Source organism: Rhincodon typus, chromosome 33, assembly GCF_021869965.1.
Source record: "Rhincodon typus isolate 14 chromosome 33, sRhiTyp1.1, whole genome shotgun sequence".
In the NCBI taxonomy this organism is placed as follows: domain Eukaryota; kingdom Metazoa; phylum Chordata; class Chondrichthyes; order Orectolobiformes; family Rhincodontidae; genus Rhincodon; species Rhincodon typus.
Genome location: NC_063364.1, coordinates 9,561,488 through 9,581,308, shown reverse-complemented (window position 1 = coordinate 9,581,308; position 19,821 = coordinate 9,561,488). Strand labels below are relative to the sequence as shown.

The following is a 19,821-nucleotide window of genomic DNA, read 5'->3' as shown; positions in this document are numbered from 1 at the left end:
AAGAAGACCCAGCCTATCCAGTTGCTCCTTATAACTCAAACCCTCCTTTCCCTCAAAATAAAAAGATCATGTGAGTGCTTCCCAAATTCCCACAGTATTTAGTCTTGAACTAGTCCTACCTACCTGACAAAGGATATTACCCGCAACGATTCACTTGTATGAGTTGAGCTATTGGAATCTCCTTCCTCTCCAAAATAGGACTGGCTCTCTTTTCATAAAAGTGGACCTTTCAGGTTAGGGTGAACCTTCTCGGGTTACTGCACAATCTTCTGCCAAGAATCTTGCTGTGAGTCTTTGCTGAGGAGGTTGTTTGTGTGTGTGTGTGTGTTTTTATCCTCCTTTGCCCTGAGCCTTCTAGAATGATCTGTGGCCTTTGGCCGATGGGGTCATGAGCGGGATCCAAAGCATCCAAGAGGATCATGCCAACACCCTTCACTGTTGCCAGGCCAGGGAGTTGTAAAGTGCATGACCTCAGGCACTTTTGAAAATCAACGTGCCAGAAATTCTGATCAATACTCCTCAAATACACAACCCTCGGGCTGGTTTTAACTGGTTCCATCTGAACTTTTGTGATCTCCTTGACCTCGGTTTCCAACCAATGTAGCTGATAGCTGCTGGCTGCTGTTTAATTTAGTTCGGCACATTTCCTGTCAAGCCAAATTCTCGGTTATGGGTCAATTTAGAATGCCTAGTTTTGGGGGTGTCTCAGATGAAAATGTCCTCGCAGTCCCTGATCTGCCTTAACATTGCCCACTTCACCCAATGGGGCTCACCCCTGATAAGGCTGTAGTCTACACATGGACTCTACACCCATTTTCAATAGGATGATAAGCAGGGAGACTGTCAATCAGGAAACATGCCTCTGGGACGAATACACCGCCAATTTTGCTCCTAAGAAATACAGGTTTGGAATCCCAATGTGATTCCAACATCAGGGGTCCAAAACCCATGGTAACATTTAGTTTAAAGGTACTTTTCATGATTCAGTAGAAGCCTAGCTATGGGTTGCTCAAAGGTGTTGGCCATAGACCTTGGATCTGTGGTCAAAATTAACTCTGTATTCAAATGAAGATCAGCTTAGGGTGACAAGAAAGAAGTCCCTTCTATCCGCTGTGCAATCTGTTTCTGGGACAACTTCCATCAAGTTCCAGTGGGACCTACAACACAAGCCTGCACTTAGCTCAGTGCGAATGGGCAATGTTGCACAGGAAGGCCAAGGCTGACTGATGTGGGGAATAGAAAAATAGTAATAACACATTGAAAGAGTAAAGGGACATTCCTCCAAGGTCAGAACTAATACCTATACGTGGAACTAGGGTGCTTTCACTCGGCCATTCTAAATCAGGTTCTGACACATTTCCAATAATACAATAGGTCATCTTCCAAAATTCACAGCAGGCTAACATCTGACAAACAAACACCTCCACTGTTAGAAAAGTGCAAGAAGCATCACTCTAATTCAATCTGCTTAAGCTCTTCTTCTTTTTGAAGACTTCTTTTCTAAAGAAAAAAACTAAAAGTGCTCTGGACAATAACTAGAAAAAGCTTCTCCTTATTAAGCATTCCTTAGACTTGCTTCCACTCTAGTTCAAAAGATCTAGAGATTCTATCTTTGATGAAGAAGGGTTGGGAGATGGTCTCTTTGGAAGTTTGATGTGCATCCCCCAACGCTGCCTTGACTTCCCCTCTGCATATTGTCAATGAAATCCCACGATGTCTTTGGATCCTTTCTGAATGAGCCTCCTCTATTTTGGTTGACTGCAAGCCAGGGGTCTCCCGAGAGCCAGAGTTTGACCTTTTCAGGAACACTATGAGGACATCACTAAAGCTTTCCCACTGTCATGCTCCCATGGAGTGCAGTTGATTTAGATTAATTTGGCATTTTTTAATAATTAAGGGATTGAGCTAGAGCCATGCAAAAATATCTACAACCCACGAGGTCTCCAAGATTGTGCAGATTACAAGGATTGTCCTAAGTGAAAGGTAATCCTGCCAAGTTACATTGCTCCATGTCTAGGGAACACGTAGTTTGCATTGGGTTACTGTAGCAATTCAATACCTCCATGTGAAATGCTTTTGTGCCACTGAGAATAATTATTCATCACAGCTTCCCTATTAACTTCAAGAGCACCTCTATACAGGAGTGGATAGCAAGGGATAAATGGCAAAGAATACTGGCAAGATGAATTGGAATAAAGAGGAAGTGAAGCAGGGCTTGAGGGGAAGCAGAGTTATCACTATGTATACTAAACACTAGATATGAATTCCAGAATCATAAGATTTTTAACAACTTTAGTTGTTTGCCTTTTAGTTGTTAAAGATTTATGTATCTAAGGCCTGAGGTCATTCTTGCCCTTAACCTCTGTCAATATTTTACCATTCAACGTACATCTCCTCTCCACATTCCTACTCTCAAAATATATTACCTCATATACCTTCACATTAAATTTCATTCTTCTACCTAATCCTTCAGCAAAACCTCTTTCTTTTTCTGGTGAACAGTCATTGCTTGGAAGCATTGGCCAGAATCCACATGGATGTGTCACAATCCCTGTATCCTGGTCACTGAGCCAATTCCGAATATGTGCGCCGTAGTCCTGGACAGTTGGGAGAGGCTGGTGGGCTCCAGCATTGGGAAGGCCACTGGGCATAGCCTGTGGGTAGAGCTGCCAGACACACCCACTGTGCCAACATAGCAACAGGAGTACCGGCAGGTGCCTTACCATGGAGGTACCTACAGTTAGAAGGCAGTGAATGCCATGGAAGCAAAGATATCAGTCTGCACGGAAAGAGGCTGTGATGGCATGCCTTCTGATTGGGCAGACCCGAGGATGCCAGTTTAATTTAACCAAAGGGCTCACATGGTTTCACAGCTTGGATCACCTTCTGTGAATCTGCCTCAGTAAAGTTTCTGAGTTCCTATCAGGAATTGGTGAGGGAGCTGCATTGTCAGGAAAATTGCAATCTAGTAACAGAATCGGAGTTAACTATTCTACAGAACTGGCACTCCCAACTGCCGAGCGAGTAGTTGGCAGTGTTGGTACCTCATCTGCTAGGAAATCCTACAGAGGCAGGAGCATGCCTTGGCTCTCTATTCAGGTCAGTGGCACCTTCTTTATTGCATACTGCACCCAGGAATGATGCTTAAATGCACATGGATCTGATTGAAAAAACTTCATTTTCACTCCTCCAACAAGTCACACCATAATATCGAGTCTACAGCATGGAAACAGGCACTTTGGTCCAAATTGTCCATTCCACTCAGTTTTCACAGTTAAACTATTCCCATTTGCCTGCGTTTGGTCCATATCCCTCCATACCTATCCTATCCATGTAGCTGTCCGAATGTTTCTTAATTAAAAAAATTGTACTTGCCTCCACTACTACCTCTGGCAGACCATTCCAAACACTCACCACCCTCTGTGTGAAAGAATTGCCCCTCTGGACCCTTTTGTATTTCATCCATTTCACCTTAAACGTATGCCCTTTAATTTTAGACTCCCCTACCATGGGGAAAACCCGTTGGCTATCTACCTTATCTATGCCTCATGTGCTTTAATAAACCTCTAAAAGGTCAACCCTCAGTCTCCTATGCTCCATGGAAACAGTCTCAGCCTTTCCTACCTCTCCTTATAACTCAAACATTCCGGTCTAGATAGCATCCTAGTAAATCTTTACTGCACTGTTTCTAGTTTAATAATATCCTTTCTATAGTAGGGCGATCAGAACTGTATGCAGTACTCCAATGTGGCCTTATCATATGAGTCCAGGATCTCATCAATTTCAGCACAGTCCATCAAACTGGGAGGCAACATTTTTTTTTCCTACTAGCCCAAAGTCACCTGGCCCCATCCTGATGGGGAGATCATTTACAGTGTCCTCACCTCCTGTCTTATTCACTTTCAGATGAAAGGGCTCACTTCATTTGCGAGTACAAGTGTTCTTTGGTCAACTTGATTGGATTCATTGTCCCCCAAGTATGCTTTCAAAGCCACTTTCTTCAAATACCTACTGTGCTAACTCACTGAGCTGTTCACTTACATGTGGAACAAACTGCACAAATCCCTCAAAATCAATTGTAGGGGTTCACAAAAGTGTGATGTTCTTCAGTCCTTAGTTTCTCAAACCAAATGCGAAAAAGAATTTTCATCTACCCCATTACAAGTTTTCTCTCGTGTACTGCAGAGAAAAGACTAGCACATGCTCAACTCCAAGCGACCATTCTTAAACTAACTTTCGTCTGGATTTGTATTTTCAGAGGAAATCCTACCGGCAGCCAATCCAGAGGGTTTTCTGGCAAAGGTGCGCCATGTGTTTCCTGCTGGTCAACTTTCCAGCTTTCAAATTTAGTCCAAAAAGTCTTGGGTTTTGTGTTTTTATTTACATTCTTCTGAAATCATTTGGACCCTTCCTCACAGTTAGTCCTGATGATTCTGCCGTTTGCTAATTTTGAAATTGTACCCCAATTTCTCAATCCAGATCGCGTGCATTGATCAAAAAGAAAAATGATCTTAACATCGGGCTGCTGGAGATATTACCATTTGTATCTCCCTGCTCTGAGGAGCATCTATTGGCATTGTTCTCCATGTTATCCAACCTCTTTATCATGTTCATTCCTTTCGACAGAGTACACCCTCATTTAATCAACAAACCTTCTAGACAGCATCATTCAAATACCCATATACAGAACTTCCACTGTACTTTCTTCAGATTACATTATTACCTCAAAGACCTTCAGTAAGTCTGTCAAACATGCCTCCCACAAATTTACAAGAGCTGGATTAAATGGCCTAGAAATTCCGATCAGGGTCGGAAACCCTATTTCTGATTCTAATCAGACAAAAACAGACGTAGATACATTTAGAGATAGTAGGAACTGCAGATGCTGGAGAATCCGAGACAACAAGGTATAGAGCTGGATGAACACAGCAGGCCAAGCAGCATCAGAGGAGCAGGAAGGCTGACGTTTCGGGCCTAGACCCTTCATCAGAAAAAGGATACATTTAGATACATTTAGATGACTTCTGGAAATTCCTGGATGGGTACCTCCTGTTACAAAACAGGGGGAGATCTGTGCAGAGATCCCTGTAGCCAGGAGGCAAGAGGATTACCATCCAAACTGTCCCCTCTTTTTTAGCAATCTCGATGCTGTGTTCCTTAATTCAAATGTCGTGTGCATAGTCCAGCTCCTAGTCAGCTCCTGTGAAAGATAGGTTCACGGGGAGGATGGTGGGGGGGAGCAGGTGAACAGGAAGGGGTTAGGAGGGCAAGGTGCCAGGTGGGTAAGGGAGCTATAATGCCCGATGGGTGAAGGGTGTTGGGGTGCCAGGCAGGTGAGAGGTTACGGGGGTAGGCTACCAGATGGGTGAAGGGCATAGGGTGTCAGGTAAATGCAAGAATGTTTAGGAGGGGTCAAATTGGGAGGGAGTCAGTTTGATGGGCAACTGGGCCATGGCAAGAGAGATGGTGTCAGGTCCACTGGGCATTTGTCTCAATTTTAGCTGTGTCGGGGTACCTGCATGGTCCTGATGAATAGCTCCAGTACATGCTGATCACCGTTTGACCTTCAGAATATCTGGGCCAATCAACCTGACATCCCTCAATGGTTTAATTCCCTTTCTATCTCTGTATTCTCCTCCAGCCCCAATTCCATCCAAGATGCCTGTTCTGACCTCAAGCACATCTCTGATTTTAATCGCTTCATCTTGGAAGCCACATTATCAGCTTGTAATTGTGTAATTTTTAATTCTCAGCTTTAGCCTCCCTGTCTCCCTTTCTTCCACTGGGGGATCCCTTAAAGTCGATCTCCTTTTGACTGTTTGCCTTATTATTGCCAAACGAGATTCGACATCTAATTTTCAATCATGTTGACTTGTGTGCTGCCTGAGAGGTGCTCCCTTGTTCAAATAGGCATTTAGGTCCTGACTGATGACCCAGTGTCAGCTACCCCACTTCCCTCATTATCAACGTCTTTCCTACTCCCTGCAATCACTACGCTGTGACCTCTACCCCTCCCTCACTCACTTGTGGCCTCTAAAGAGTTCTTATCAGAAAAGCTATGGAATTAAAAACTTGTATTTGAGAGACTAATTAGAGTTAAACCCTGTGGACATGATAAATCCTTCACTGTTTGATCTTAGCCCTCACTCAGCCCCATTTCTGAGGAGAAGTGAAAAAATGTACCTCAGAGTGTTCTCTTCTAACTCTCCCAGAGCATCAAAGATGCCTCAAAGTTATAACTTATTTTCCAGAATGGTCCATCTCACAACGTCATAATGTAAAATCCATCCAAAGCTTCCTTCAACAACTGTGTGCAATCAACCTCAACCAACACCTTTGGAATCTTGCTTATCAAAATCAGTATCTCTTCATGTGAATTTGAAAATACTCATAACTAATATTTTATTAATTTTATTTAGACTAAGATAATGCAAAAATATATCTGTTCACAAAACAAAACAGATTAATACAGAATAATATGCAAAATACTTCAAGTGGACATGACATTTCCAGGGTGTGAGTTAAATCTTGAGTAAGTTCAACATGTCCTAACTCTCACCTGAGATCACTGTCTCTTATTACTCTGACGCATACTGTTCTTCTAACTACCTACGCTTTTCTGAAAAGTAATATCCACATTCATAAATGTGCAAAATTTGAGGTAGGTTTAAGACTGCCAAAAGTAATTTCATTTGGAACCCCAGACATCACAAAAGTTGTCTTCACACTTGCATTTAAAGACGATTTGTTTTAATATTATCTCTTCATATCTCACTTTGTCCACTTGTCCATCTCTTCATTTGTGGCCAACATTTGTCGTCATCTCCAATAATCTTTAAGAAAGTGGAGATGAGCCACCTTCTCAAACTGCTGCAGTCCATGTGCTGTCAAAATAATACAATACATTTGCAGGATTCTTGAAATATGATCTGAAGAGAAGGAGCTTCTCTAAACCCAGATGTGCTTTGAATTAGCTGAACATGGCTAGTACTATAGTTGCAGGCACTCCAGGGGGTATGTGACTACAGTCTGATTCCTGCCTCCTTACGATGACTGAGAAGTATGCCTGGCAGGATATTGCTCTCAAAATAGAGTCAGCCTTATTAGTTAATAACCTGGCAAGCACTTAACATTGAATAAATAGGGTCTTATTGGATCACCTAATTCAACACATTTAAAATAAATGCATTCATATCCAGAAATAAAATAATACAGATCAAACAAGATTAAGCATTTCTCCCTGGTCTGGATTTGTTAGCTGTGGCTCAGTTGGCATCGTTTTTTGGGCACTTTAGTCCCACTTCAAAGGCTATGAGCATAAAATCTAGCCTAATACACCAGGGCAATATTAAGGGGCATGTCATAGGATCAGCTGCTAAACTGAGGACTAGTCGGTTCAAATGAAAGATTTCGTGTTCATCTGTTTGAGAAAAAAAAGCACAGAGCTTTTCTCAGAATCCTCGCCAATAGTCATCCCTCAAGCAGCCCAGAAAATCAGATTATCTGGTCATTATCCCATTACTGTTTGTTGTACATAAATTGGCCATGTTTCCAAAATGACAATAATGGCCACATGTGCTGAGCTGTTTACAAAATGATTTGGTATATCTTGAGGCTCGACACATCTATGCATTTCTTTTTCAGCGACCTAGATAAGGAGCTCTTTGAACGAGGCGGTAAAGGACTGGTACCAGTTGTAGATCTACATCCCACTATAAGTCGCCAGTTTCAGGAAGCCACATCGGAGGATGGGGGCGGTGGAGTGCTCAGGATGGGAAGTAAGATCTGGGTTTCTCCATTTCACATGAATTCACATTTTCAAAGATGTGATGATTTTTATCACTGCTTTAATTAGGATATACAAGAAGCAAGCTGATTGTTTGAAAGAGCACTGCATCTCTTCAAGACAGTGCTGAGAAACTAATGAAGTTTTGAGATATAATTGAACTGAAGAACACGGATTGGAACTAATTATGGTTAAATGGCCTATAATGAGCAGGTGGCACATCTCACTGTTTCTGAATGTAATCTTGCTGTACAGGGTGTTTTTCCTTCCCCTGAATGCAAAGATTTAATTCAGCAGATTTACAGCTTTTAATTACAGTATCGTAGAACATTAAAATGCAGAGCTTCCAAAGGACAATTTAAAACAGTCCACTACTGAGCTACTCTTCCCCTTTCTGTTGGCTACATTTCAAAGAAATATGTTCCTGTTTCAATCTTCCATGGCCTGAATTACAATGAAGATTGTGAGTTCAGACCATGTGGTACACTGCTTGCATGTGAATTAAGACACGTAGCTAAACATGGAATAATTTTAAAAATATCATTGCCACGGCCCTAAAGTCACAGGTGAACCTTAGCTCTTTAATAGCAATTAAGACCTTGCTCCCACATTAAATTTCCATCTTAGGCCTGCTACAGTTCTCCAAAGGAGCTAACGCAAACTGGAGTAACTCAACTTTGACTTCTATAGCTTCAGAATATGACTACTTTCGCCCATTTCTTTTCCATGCCTCACCCTCCCAGGCCATGTGTTTTGAACTTTGCTCTCCGCAGATCAGACCTATTTGCTTTTTTTTCACACTTACACCCATTTCACATTTCTATCCCTCCTTTATCACCACTATCACTCCCTCTGTTGTTTGCTCTGGGTACTATTGCAATCCATTCCACTTACCCCTCCTACCAACAAATAAACAAAATGCCCCCTCCCCTCCCCTCCCCCATCAACAGTGTAATGAAACACTATTTTCCATCTAAAGAAGAATCACATTGGACTTGAAACGCTATCTATGTTTCTTTCTCCACAGATGCTGCTGAGTTTCTCCAGCACTTTCTGCTTTTGTGCATCTGAGACATTTCGCTTTGTCCTCAGCAGCATTCTTATTTCTGAGTTGGAGATTTCTGCATTAGAGCTGCAGTCTAGACAGTGTCAGCAAACAGAGACAAATGTTGGGTTGATTATCTGTGTCTCATGTCTGACCACAATTGTGTCTAGCTGGTTCCATTAGCAGCGTTGGGCTAAATATGGTCTTTGATATGGAACAGATGGTTTTATCAAGGATAGCTGTGACAGGAAAGAGAGGAAGGTGAAAAATTATAATCATAATGAGCTTTCTGATTCACTGTTTAAATGGTGAGGCTTTCACCCACACCACACCTTGCCAGAGTCTAACAGACTCCCATGAGATGTCCTGTCTTCTCTTACCATAAACCCATCTCTTACCCTGTACAGCTCACCCATTGATTCCTGCTTTTGCTCTGTTAGCACTTTTATTTGGCTCTTTCTCATTCATGTGTCCTCACCCACTGACACAGTAAGTGCTTTCCTTTTTGTTTATTGATTTAAAGGCCAGAGGCTCAGCTTTCCCCAGGAAGAGCACAGCCCTGTCATTTCCTGCTCACTGTCCTATAGCGGCGTGAAACGGCTTCAGTCTCATGGGAAAAGAGTTGGACCATGTGAGACCACATCATCACGTGATTTATGGGATTTGTGAGGAAGGGCAAGATTGAGGGGAGCTGGCAATGTTAGCAGAATTGTCAAGTTTCAGTCTGCTGTACAAGATGCACTTTGCCTTGTGGTATTACATTGATCTGATTTCATTTGAAGCAATCTGCTTTTACACTCCATCACTTGTAAAAGGAATGGTCTTCCACACATTGTTTGTCTGCAAAATGATATCACTGGAGGGGAATGCCGAGCGGGCTTTAAGTCTGCTGAGTTAATGAATATCTATGAAGCTCGCAGTGGACTGTTTTCTAATTTAGGTTCAATTCTCTCCTCATTTAGGTTGCTTGTTTGTAAACTGAAAGAGTTTTAATGCAGAAAATCCTCAGATGTGTTGTATACAAGGATTCTGATTTGTGGTATTATGCTGGGAGAGAGAATAGAGGGTTTTGTTCTATTCTTTGGCATCCTTGTGTAAGGAGTGGGCCTTTCATTCTCTCTTCTCTACTGCACTCAATAGTGCCAGCATTAACTGCAAACTGCTAGCTGAGAAGTTCTTTGATGTGGGCCCTAGTCACTGCCACAGATGGGCCCTCATTGGTGGGTGATCATAGAAAAATAAGGGCATGTGTGGGAGAATATGGGATGAAAGCAGGGTCCAGCCACAATTTGAACAGAACTTTGCCTGTTCATTCTTTCGACACTGGCTTCTGATTTTGGAGGGAGAGGCATAGTGTAATCTGTTAGATCTCTATGACTGACCATGAAAAAACCTTTACTACATAAAACAGCTATTGTTCCTTTTATCCTTACAATCCTGGAACAAGTCAGCAAGGGTAGAGTAACAAGGCTGTGTTTTCATTTTCTTTTTTTTTGTTCCTTTTTTTGTTTTAAAAAAAGCAAGGATTAAACTAAGGCATAAATGAACGAGTCCTGACATCAGAAGCAGGTCAAAGAAGTGACAATTCTCTCCACTCTTAATTTGGTTATACATTTTTGGTGAACTGTCTGAAATAGATTCAGCAAACGCAGCATTAGATGGTATCATGTCATCTGTGGGCCATTATCAGAATCAAACTTGGCTACATTCACCTTTACTTGCCCCATCCCCGCCTCTTCGACCTGTTTGTTTCCTCTCCACCTATCCTCTCCTCTATCCATCTTCTATCCGCCTCCCACTCTCTCTCTATTTATTTCAGAACCCCCTTCTCCTCCCCCATTTCTGATGAAGGGTCTAGGCCCGAAACGTCAGCCTTTCTGCTCCTATGATGCTGCTTGGCCTCATGTGGTCATCCAGCCCTGCACCTTGTTGTCTTGGATGAAATTAGCTTAGGCCAGGCTGGTTAACAACACCGTTTGAACTCCTTGAACAAATTGAGCTAGCTAGAATAGAACTCACCTGGTACTTTTGGCGAGCAATTAATTGTTAAGATGAAGCAGAATTTATTCTGATGAGTTATTTGTAATAAATCAGATTATTATTTTATTATTTTATAGCATGTTGTGGAAAATTATTCAGGATATCAAGAAATTCTTACTGATTATTCAGTAGGCCATTTCCTTAAAGTATCAAAGTTTGTTCAACCCACAAAGCATGCCAAGAGCTAGGTATTATGGTTTCTCTAGTGTTGGACACACAAATACCACATAAAAGCAAAATACTGCAGATGCTGGAAATCTGTAACAAATACAGACAATGCTGGAGAACAGCAGGCCTAGCAACATCTGTGTGGAGAGAAACGGAGTTACTACTTTGAGGCTGGTATGGCTTTTCTTCAGAACATGAATATTGCATGACATATGAAGTGCTCCCATTTAAAAACCGGAATTTGCTCAAATTATCACCTATTCACCTTTAGCATGGTTGAACATAGAATTGGGATAAATTATTTTGAATAAATGAAATGTTTGAGGTAGAACCAGATGCTGTAAGAACAGAAATATGCACTGATCAAATGCTTCTTTGATTGTGCTATTTATTGTAACTCACAGTATTTACCATTACAATCCAGTAATTTCTGTAGGATTTCCAATGCCTACTATCCTAACTTATTGTGTCAGACTTCTGGTAGTGAATGAACAGACTGGGGAGCCTGCTGTTTTGTGAATTATAATTGTAAATCAAGTAGATCAAGCCAGAGCTCTTTAATGCAGATTTAAACCGATTTTCCCCCTTATTCCTGTTCTGAGTATCTGGTCATGTTTGTAAAATGTTGTGGCAGCACCTATTGCTATGTAAGTAGACACATACAAATGAATGTATAATGGTGCAATAGTGTATCTTGCATTGTATCCTTTCGGTAAACGTGAGTATCTGTTAGCTGTGGTTCAATTGGCTTTCACCCCTGAGTCAGGATGTCATAGCTTCAAGTTCTATGCCAAAGCCTTGAGATCAGATTCTAAGCTGAATGCCAAGGAAGTACTAAGGGAGCACTGCACTGTTAAACGTATCATCTTTGGATGAGATGCTCAACCAAGGTCTTGTTTTCACTTTCAGGTAGCTGTAAAAAAACCTGCTGGCAATATTGGATGAAGAGCAGCAGGAACTTAAGTTAATCCTAACCACTGTTTATCTATTAAGGTATACCTGAAACAAGGTATCTGGTCATGATCAGATTTGCACGCACCCCGGGTTTTGTCAGCAGTGGCCAATTAGGAGATCATCACCAGGGTGAGCATCCAATTGAGGACAGTGACCCCCCTTCAAGTGCTGCCTTCCAAGCAGAAGGCTGGCAGATTTGGCAATGCTGCCATTCGTCATGGCAACTGCAGGGCAAAGGACAAAATGTTTCCATGTTGAGCCACCCTTAAGCAGAAGTAGGTTGTTTTATGTACAATGTCAACAACAATTGTTGGAGGAGCACCTTGTGGTGTGAAGACACAAGGGCAGTCTTGCTCATGAATCATGGGGTGAAGTAAAGAAGGCATCTCCTTCTAGAACTGTCTGGATATCCCCATGTGGCCCTTTGGAGGGAAGGTGGCTCTTAATGAAGCATTTAATTGGCAAAATTGGCCATCCAGTTGGCGGCTGCACAACTGGGATTCCCGTTGCTGGTGATAAGACATGGCAATGAAGACATCAGACTCCCATCCTTCTTCCCCATTTTACCAGCTTTCTATCTCCTTCTCCATCACCAAAGTATTGGTAAAATCTCAATGCTCAGTTTGCTTGTAGCCATGAGCAAAGTGTTAAGCCAGTAAATGTTCAATTCCCAGCTAGCCAGCTGGATGCCTTCATATTAGGACAGATCATGGTACAAACAATATTGCGTTCTACAAAGTTAAGGACAGCTTTTCTCCTGAAGTCCAGACCATCCTCTTTAACCATGTGTCATGGCACCTCCACACAATCTGAAGAAACCAACACAGACATAACAAATTTGCCACAGACAGGTTGCGAGTGTTAAAACAAAACTCTTTCCCTATTCTCGCCATCTGTCCATAAGCAAAATGTAACTTAATTTCTCCCCTTTTAAAGCAACATTTCTCCCATTCTCTCTGCTTGTGGACTCTGACTTTGTAATAGCAGCAACAACACTGTTGTAATGTTAAACCAGAAGTTAGGGTTCATTTCACACACTCTCCGAATGCAGGGTAGGGGAAGGGTTCACCACACTGGCATGTTCACCAACATGTCATAAGACAGATCGAATCAGAAAGGAATCAGAAGTTATTCATCTAGCAACAATGTCAGAACAAAGCAACTGAGGGATTCCAATTTATCATTATCCTTGCTTTTAAGATGGAGTCAAAAAGTCCAAAACTGGAGTTAGCAATCTGAAATCCCTTTGAATGGATGATTGATTGGCTCACTGGTAGTTGAGGAATTAGAGGCAGTTTTTGTCCCTAAAATAACCCTTTGCAGGTCTTCAAAGGAATTGTTTCTGAAATATACGGACTACTCTGTTTTGTAGCCCAGAGTTCAGGGTTTTGGTATTGTTCGTAAACATTATATGGAGTGGCGTTGACGCTTTAAAACATGCTATTTCAGAATTTTATGGCTAAAAGGGTTCAACGCTGTGGCAGTCAACGTGAATATTGCACTGTCTATGGCCCATCCTGATTTATGTGGAAAGTCATTAACACATCTTCATACAGGATAGAAGTAACCTGCAATTCTATTGTCTAGGGCTTTATCTCTTGAACAACTATCTCTGCAGCAGTTTACTACACAATAGGTAACATTTCAGTCCCATCAGGAGGAGTATAGGATTATGATTGTCTGGCTGATTTGGCTCCTGAGAAGGTTATTGATAATACACAATGAACCACAATGCTGGAGATCTGAAGCACAGAAAACAGAAAACAGGTCGGGCAGCGTCTGTGGAGAGAAAGCAGTGTTAATGTTCCGCGTCTATTGTTTCTTCTTCAAAACTAGCAAAAGGAAGTGAGCAGGCAGTAGAAGGGAAGTCTTGACCAGTTGCCAGAGAAATTCATGGATTTCTTATTTGTGAGGTGTGATCGTAATTTGCAAATGGGGCCACTGTGTGAGTTACCTTGCTTATATATCCTCACTGATATCCTGAAAAGTACCTTTCCCTTTTAACAAATGTCCCATTGATGCTATTTCATGAATTGTACTCCCAAAGCTTAGCACAGGCTTCTCTGAACATGCAGCAAATTTGGTGCTCTGTTTTCCAGTATATTGATATTTCTTTCCCCTGATCTCTGCAGCTCTGAGCCTAGCTCTCCCCGACAGAATCCTAACCCCTTACTTGCCCCTCCCAGGTCCACAAGCTCCTGATTCTGCTTTGCACACTGTGAGAGTGAGCTGCAGATCAGCTGGAATGCTTTAAAACTGGAGATTTCTCTTGTAAATCCATAAATAAACCTTTGGTCCTTTTCAATATGTCCAAGGCACTCATCTTTAACAAAGAACTTTCATGGTAGACTGGAAAAGAAAAGGGGTTCACAGAAATGTCACACACAGTTGTGCTGCTCGGTCTTTGCAATAATGTCTCTCGTTTTGTAAAACAAGTGAGAAATATACACATCAAAAACCTCATGTATAGCAAGCATCATGTTGATGGCTTAATTGCAAATTGTTAGTTTACACTGCTGTTCTCATCAACACTGGTGCGTATTTTGGTGACTGTTCTGCCGTGTTTTCCTTGAGGCAAACCAGATGTAGCTGGCCTTGTAAACGTTTCATAATGGCGCTGTCTTGCTTTTAATGTCATTTCCACCGTAGACATTTGTGCTGACCTGTGCAAACAATGGTTGTTACAAAATGACCTGTTGTAAATTAGGGGCAAAGTTCAGGGGACGAAGGGCAGAGGTGATGCGGCTATATAACGATGGCGGCCTTGTTGGCTGGTTTAAGTGACCTTCCCTGAGTATGTGTGAGCGCTGCTTTTGTTTCTATTAGTGCTGGTATGGATTCAGTACAACCAGCGACGACAGGGGTCGCTGGTGTGAGTGTTAGGAAGCAAAGAAGGATCCATAACTGCTTGCAGGCATGATCTGGTGACAACTCCTCTGACACATTTTCAAGCTAAACATTTCAGATGTTAGTACTCAAACCTCCAGGGGATGAAACCCAAGGACTACTGGGAAATACAGTACTTGTTTAAACAATCAATTATTAACTCAATTATTACACAATATTTTGCCCACACTTCAAACCCCTTAGTTTTACAGCAACTTTCCCATCTCAGCGGGTACATGCAACATGTAACTTTTATAAATAAGCATCTAAGTACTGAGATTGCTGAATTCCTACAACTCAAAAAGAGATAAACATTGTAACCAGATGGGGAAAGCCATGGACTAGTGGTATTATTGCTGAACTGTTTGTCCAGAGACACAGATGATTCAAACCCGAGTTTGAATCCCACCACTGCAGATGGTGGAATTTGAATTAAATTAGAAAAGAAATCTAGAATTAAGGGTCTAATGATGACCATGCATCTATCAATGATTGTTGGAAAAATCCATTTGGTTCTCTAATGTCCTTTAGGGAAGGAAACTGCCATCCTTACCTAGCCTGGCCTACATGTGACTCCAGACCCACAGCAATGTGATTGACTCCTAACTGCCCTCTGGACAATTAGGGATGAGCAATAAATGCTGCCTAAGTCAGCAATGCCCTCATCCCATGAATGAATGAGAAAACAAAAACAGATGTGGACTCACCCTAATTATAGAGGGGAAATATTCATTTTGCTGATAAGAATCGAAAGTAGTGAGGTTCATTTTTGCACATGGGAGCTTGCTATGTGCAAATTGACTGTGTATTTCCTACATTGTAACCATGACTATGCTTCAGAAGTACTTTGTCAGCTGTAACGGGTTCTGAAGTGCCTGATGATTGTCAAAGATCAATGCAATCTTTATTTCAGTCTATATCATGGGAACTCACCCTTATTGAGTGCAGAAGCATGAGCGCAATCGAAATGCAACCTGTCCATGTATCACACTCAAAGTGAAGAGCTATGGCTGCCAGTCATCTTGTCAGGTTCCTTGCTGCAATGTAAATTGAGAAAATTACCCATACCCGCAGTGTGACACTTGCGTGGCATATTTCCCCTGTACTCCACTTGTGTCAGCATTGTTGTCCTCAAAATGAGGAAATTATCACTTTACAGACCTGAATGCTTTCGATAGCTGTCACCTAGGGAGGAAAGGAGGTGAAATGATCAGCTCTGCTCTCGGGGCCCATATTACAACAATGTACAACTAGAAAAGAGCAGTTAATGCAAATTGTATTCAAGTTAAGACTCTGTTTCTCCCTCTCACATAAACAATCATGTAAATGGGGTCAGCACCAACTTTCACCCAGAGCTGTGATGGAAGAGGATGTTCCTAGTGAAAAACCCCTTACAGAGCTGATGGAATATAGGAGCAGATCACAGAAAAAAGAAGAACACTCCAGAACTAGGTCACCAGCAGTCTACAGGAGGTGAGAGTGATCCTGAATATAGGACAAAAGCGCAATCCTGAATATAGCAGCCAACATTTCCATATGTGTTATCTTGACCTTCCGAAGAGAACAGTTAAATGTAACTTGCATTAAAGGAATGTCATGGTAGAAACTCATTGAGGCATATGCTATTGTTAATATGTTAGTGTTCTAGGATATTATGGAAGAACTGAGTTACAGTGATGCACCATGATGTCCTGGGACATTGGGTTGCTCCTCAAAGCGATAAAAGGCCATTCTTATCCTTCAGTCTTTCCATGACAATTGCCAATTGTTTCACTCACATTTTTTGTGCTGCAAATGCTTAGCCTGAAAAACAATATGTGGGTGACCTGGAGAGCTCTTGTGCCAACTTATACACAGGTTTGGGTTAAGGGATGGCTCTATTCAATCTATGCCCATCAGCCCCAACAAACTGGTCGCTCTGCAACTTCCACACTCTCTCTCTGTCAGCCCCACGATGCTGGGGTACATCACCTCCGTAAGGATTGGAAGATACATGTCTCCTCTTTATCTGCTTCCTTGCAATCATGTGCCATCTTGTTTTGCAATAGAGAGAACAAAAAAGGAGTGATTAAGTTCCATTATGTTTGAGTGTTGCTCCTGATCCAGCTGATAGCTGGAGGCATGTGGATGCAGTGGGAGATAAGTGTGAGACTGGAAACATTGGTAAGTGTGTGAGGTTGAGCTGCTGTATCTGGATGTTAGCTGTGAGCCCTGAGTGCCAAAGAGTCTTGATGGATAAGTGATGGAGTTGCCATGTACTGAACAGAGTAAGAGGTTGGTGGAGTGGAGGAGATGACATGTGGAGATACATTAATTTACCTTGACCACCCATGTGAGGTCATTAGCCGTTCTGAAGCACTGCTGCTGCATCCTAGGTCTAAATATCAGGAGTTGGCCTCCCTGGCCAACTGCTCCCATCAGCTTCTGAGGGTGGGCCTTAACAATCTCCTATCCCCAATCCCATAAAACCAAGTCATCACCTCTCTACTGTATACCATCGGTAAAGTCGACAAGCCCACTTCAGTCACACTGGAGGCCTCTTGCTATTTTAGTGTTCAAACTTTTATAATTGAAATACCCCCAAGATTGTTCAGTCTTAGCTTTCCTTTCAGGTGGACAGCTTGTCTTTAAGAAGGGCAGACTGGTATTAGTTACCGAGACAACAAGGTGTAGAGCTGGATGAACACAGCAGGCCAAGCAGCATCATAGGAGCAGAAAGGCTGACATTTCGGGCCTAGACCCTTCATCATGATGTTGCTTGGCCTGCTGTGTTCATCCAGCCCTGCACCTTGTTGTCTCGGATTCTCCAGCATCTGCAGTTCCTACTATCTCTGTATTAGTTACCATGTGGTTTCTGAACAACATTGCCTGATGAGCACTGAGTCAAGCAAGCATTCTGAAGAAGGAAGAAGCAATATGGGACGTCCATGTCCAGACACTACAAGCATGTAGATGAGGTGGGCGAACCGAATGACATGGGGCTTCTGTACCTCAGTGAGCCCTCAAGAGCTGTCAATCAATCTGATTGGCCAGCAGCTCATCCAATATCAATGGGGCCAGACTCATGGTGCCAACCTCAGTCAGAACCAGCACATGGATATTGCAATCCCTGCTCTCAAAAACAAGAGACAGATGAGGCTGAATTATACACCACCTACAAATCCCACCCGTCAATGTCCAGGCTGGTCATCATTTCGGTGGGGGAGGGGTCACTTAAAATGGATCAGTGCATGACCAAGCAACTTCCTGCTTACTCCTGGTTCAGTCAAGGGATATGTCGGCATGCACAAGTCCATCCATCTTTACCTCTACCAATGCCATTAAGTAGGCAAAGGCCCTCAAACTATCACCACAGCTACAATACACTGGCGGCTGAAGGCAGACAGGAGGGAGAAGCCTGGTTTTTAAACCAAGTGGTGAAGCACAGTCACAAATGTGTGTTACATCCAATGAAAGGTACCCTGTTTGTATCAGAGGCACTGTCCCATCCCAAAATATATTGCAGCCCTTCCATTTTGTGCTTTCTCTTCTGACCTCCAAAATCCAACTCCAAAACCCTTTACCTGACTCCTTCAGGTGCCCAATCCTTGCCTGGGATGAATCACTGTGAACTTCCTCCCAGGATTTCTTTACTGTCCCAGCGGTACCTACTGCTGAGTCTGGCCCCGTTGGTATTGGATGAGCTGCTGGCCAATCAGATTGACTGACAGCTCTTGAGGGCTCACTGAGGCACAGAAGCCCCATGCCAAACTTGACAAGGATACCCACATCATGTTGTAGTGGAAGAAGACCTTGGGGAGAACACACCTGAAGTATCGTATAGGCTGCTTTGGTCTCCTTATCTGAGAAAGAATGTTTTGTCTACAGAGGGACTGATTCCTGGGATGGCAGCACTGACATACGAAGATAGACTTGATCAGTTAGGACGATATTCACAGGAGTTTAGAAGAAGGAAGGGGGATCTCATAGAAACCTATAAATACTAACAGGACTAGACTGGGTGAACACAGGAAAGACGAAGAGTCAGTCCAGAGCGAGGGTCACAGTTTAAGGATAAGGGGTAGGCCATTTGAGACTGAGATGGGGAGAATTCCTTCATCCAGAGAGTGGTGAACCTGTGGAATTCTCCGTCACAGAAAGTGATTGAGGCCAAAATATTGAATGTATTCAGGAAAGAGTTAGGTACAGTTCTTAGGGCAAAAGGGATCAAAGGTTCTGGGGAGAAAGGGTTTGGGGATATTCGGCAATGATCATACAGCTCAAAGGGAGAATAGCCTACTTCTGGTGCTACTTTCTAGGTCTGTAGCTTCTCGCTGCATGGTAGTCTTATATAAGGTACGAATTGATGGTGGCCTTTTCTTCCAAGGCTAGGGTGGGGATGGCAGTAGGTTCTCACACACACAGACACACACAGATACACATATTCACATCCATTGACACACATACTCATACACACACACACACCCACACCCATACACACACATACACACACACACACACACACACACATACACACACACACACCCACACCCATACACACACACACACACAAACACACACACACACACACACACACACACACACACACACACCCATACACATACATTACCACACACACACCCACACCCATACACACACACACACACACACACACAAACACACACACACACACAAACACACACACAAAACATGCACACACATGCAAAACACAGAACACACACCACGTAACACACACAAACACGCACAGCACAGAACACACACAATACAGAGACGGACACACAGACATACACACACACAACACTCACAGACATACAAGTTCTTGTGCACGGAGTCAGAGGAGGTAGGGGAGGTCCTTAATGGATACTTTGCTTCAGTATTCACCAGTGAGAGGGAGCTTGATGTTTGTGAGGACAGCATGAAACAGGCAGATATGCTCGAACAG

The 19,821-nt window shown here is 42.7% G+C and overlaps 1 long non-coding RNA gene across 2 annotated transcripts in view; it reads right to left on the bottom strand.

Annotated features, from left to right (window-relative positions):
* The window catches only part of LOC125486785, a 161,677-nt gene that overhangs the window by 95,007 nt on the left and 46,849 nt on the right, over positions 1 to 19,821 (bottom strand). For both annotated transcript variants that reach the window (XR_007265399.1, XR_007265398.1), the window contains exon 3: positions 15,813 to 15,916. This is a non-coding gene — a long non-coding RNA (uncharacterized LOC125486785). The remainder of the gene's footprint in view (positions 1 to 15,812; positions 15,917 to 19,821) is intronic.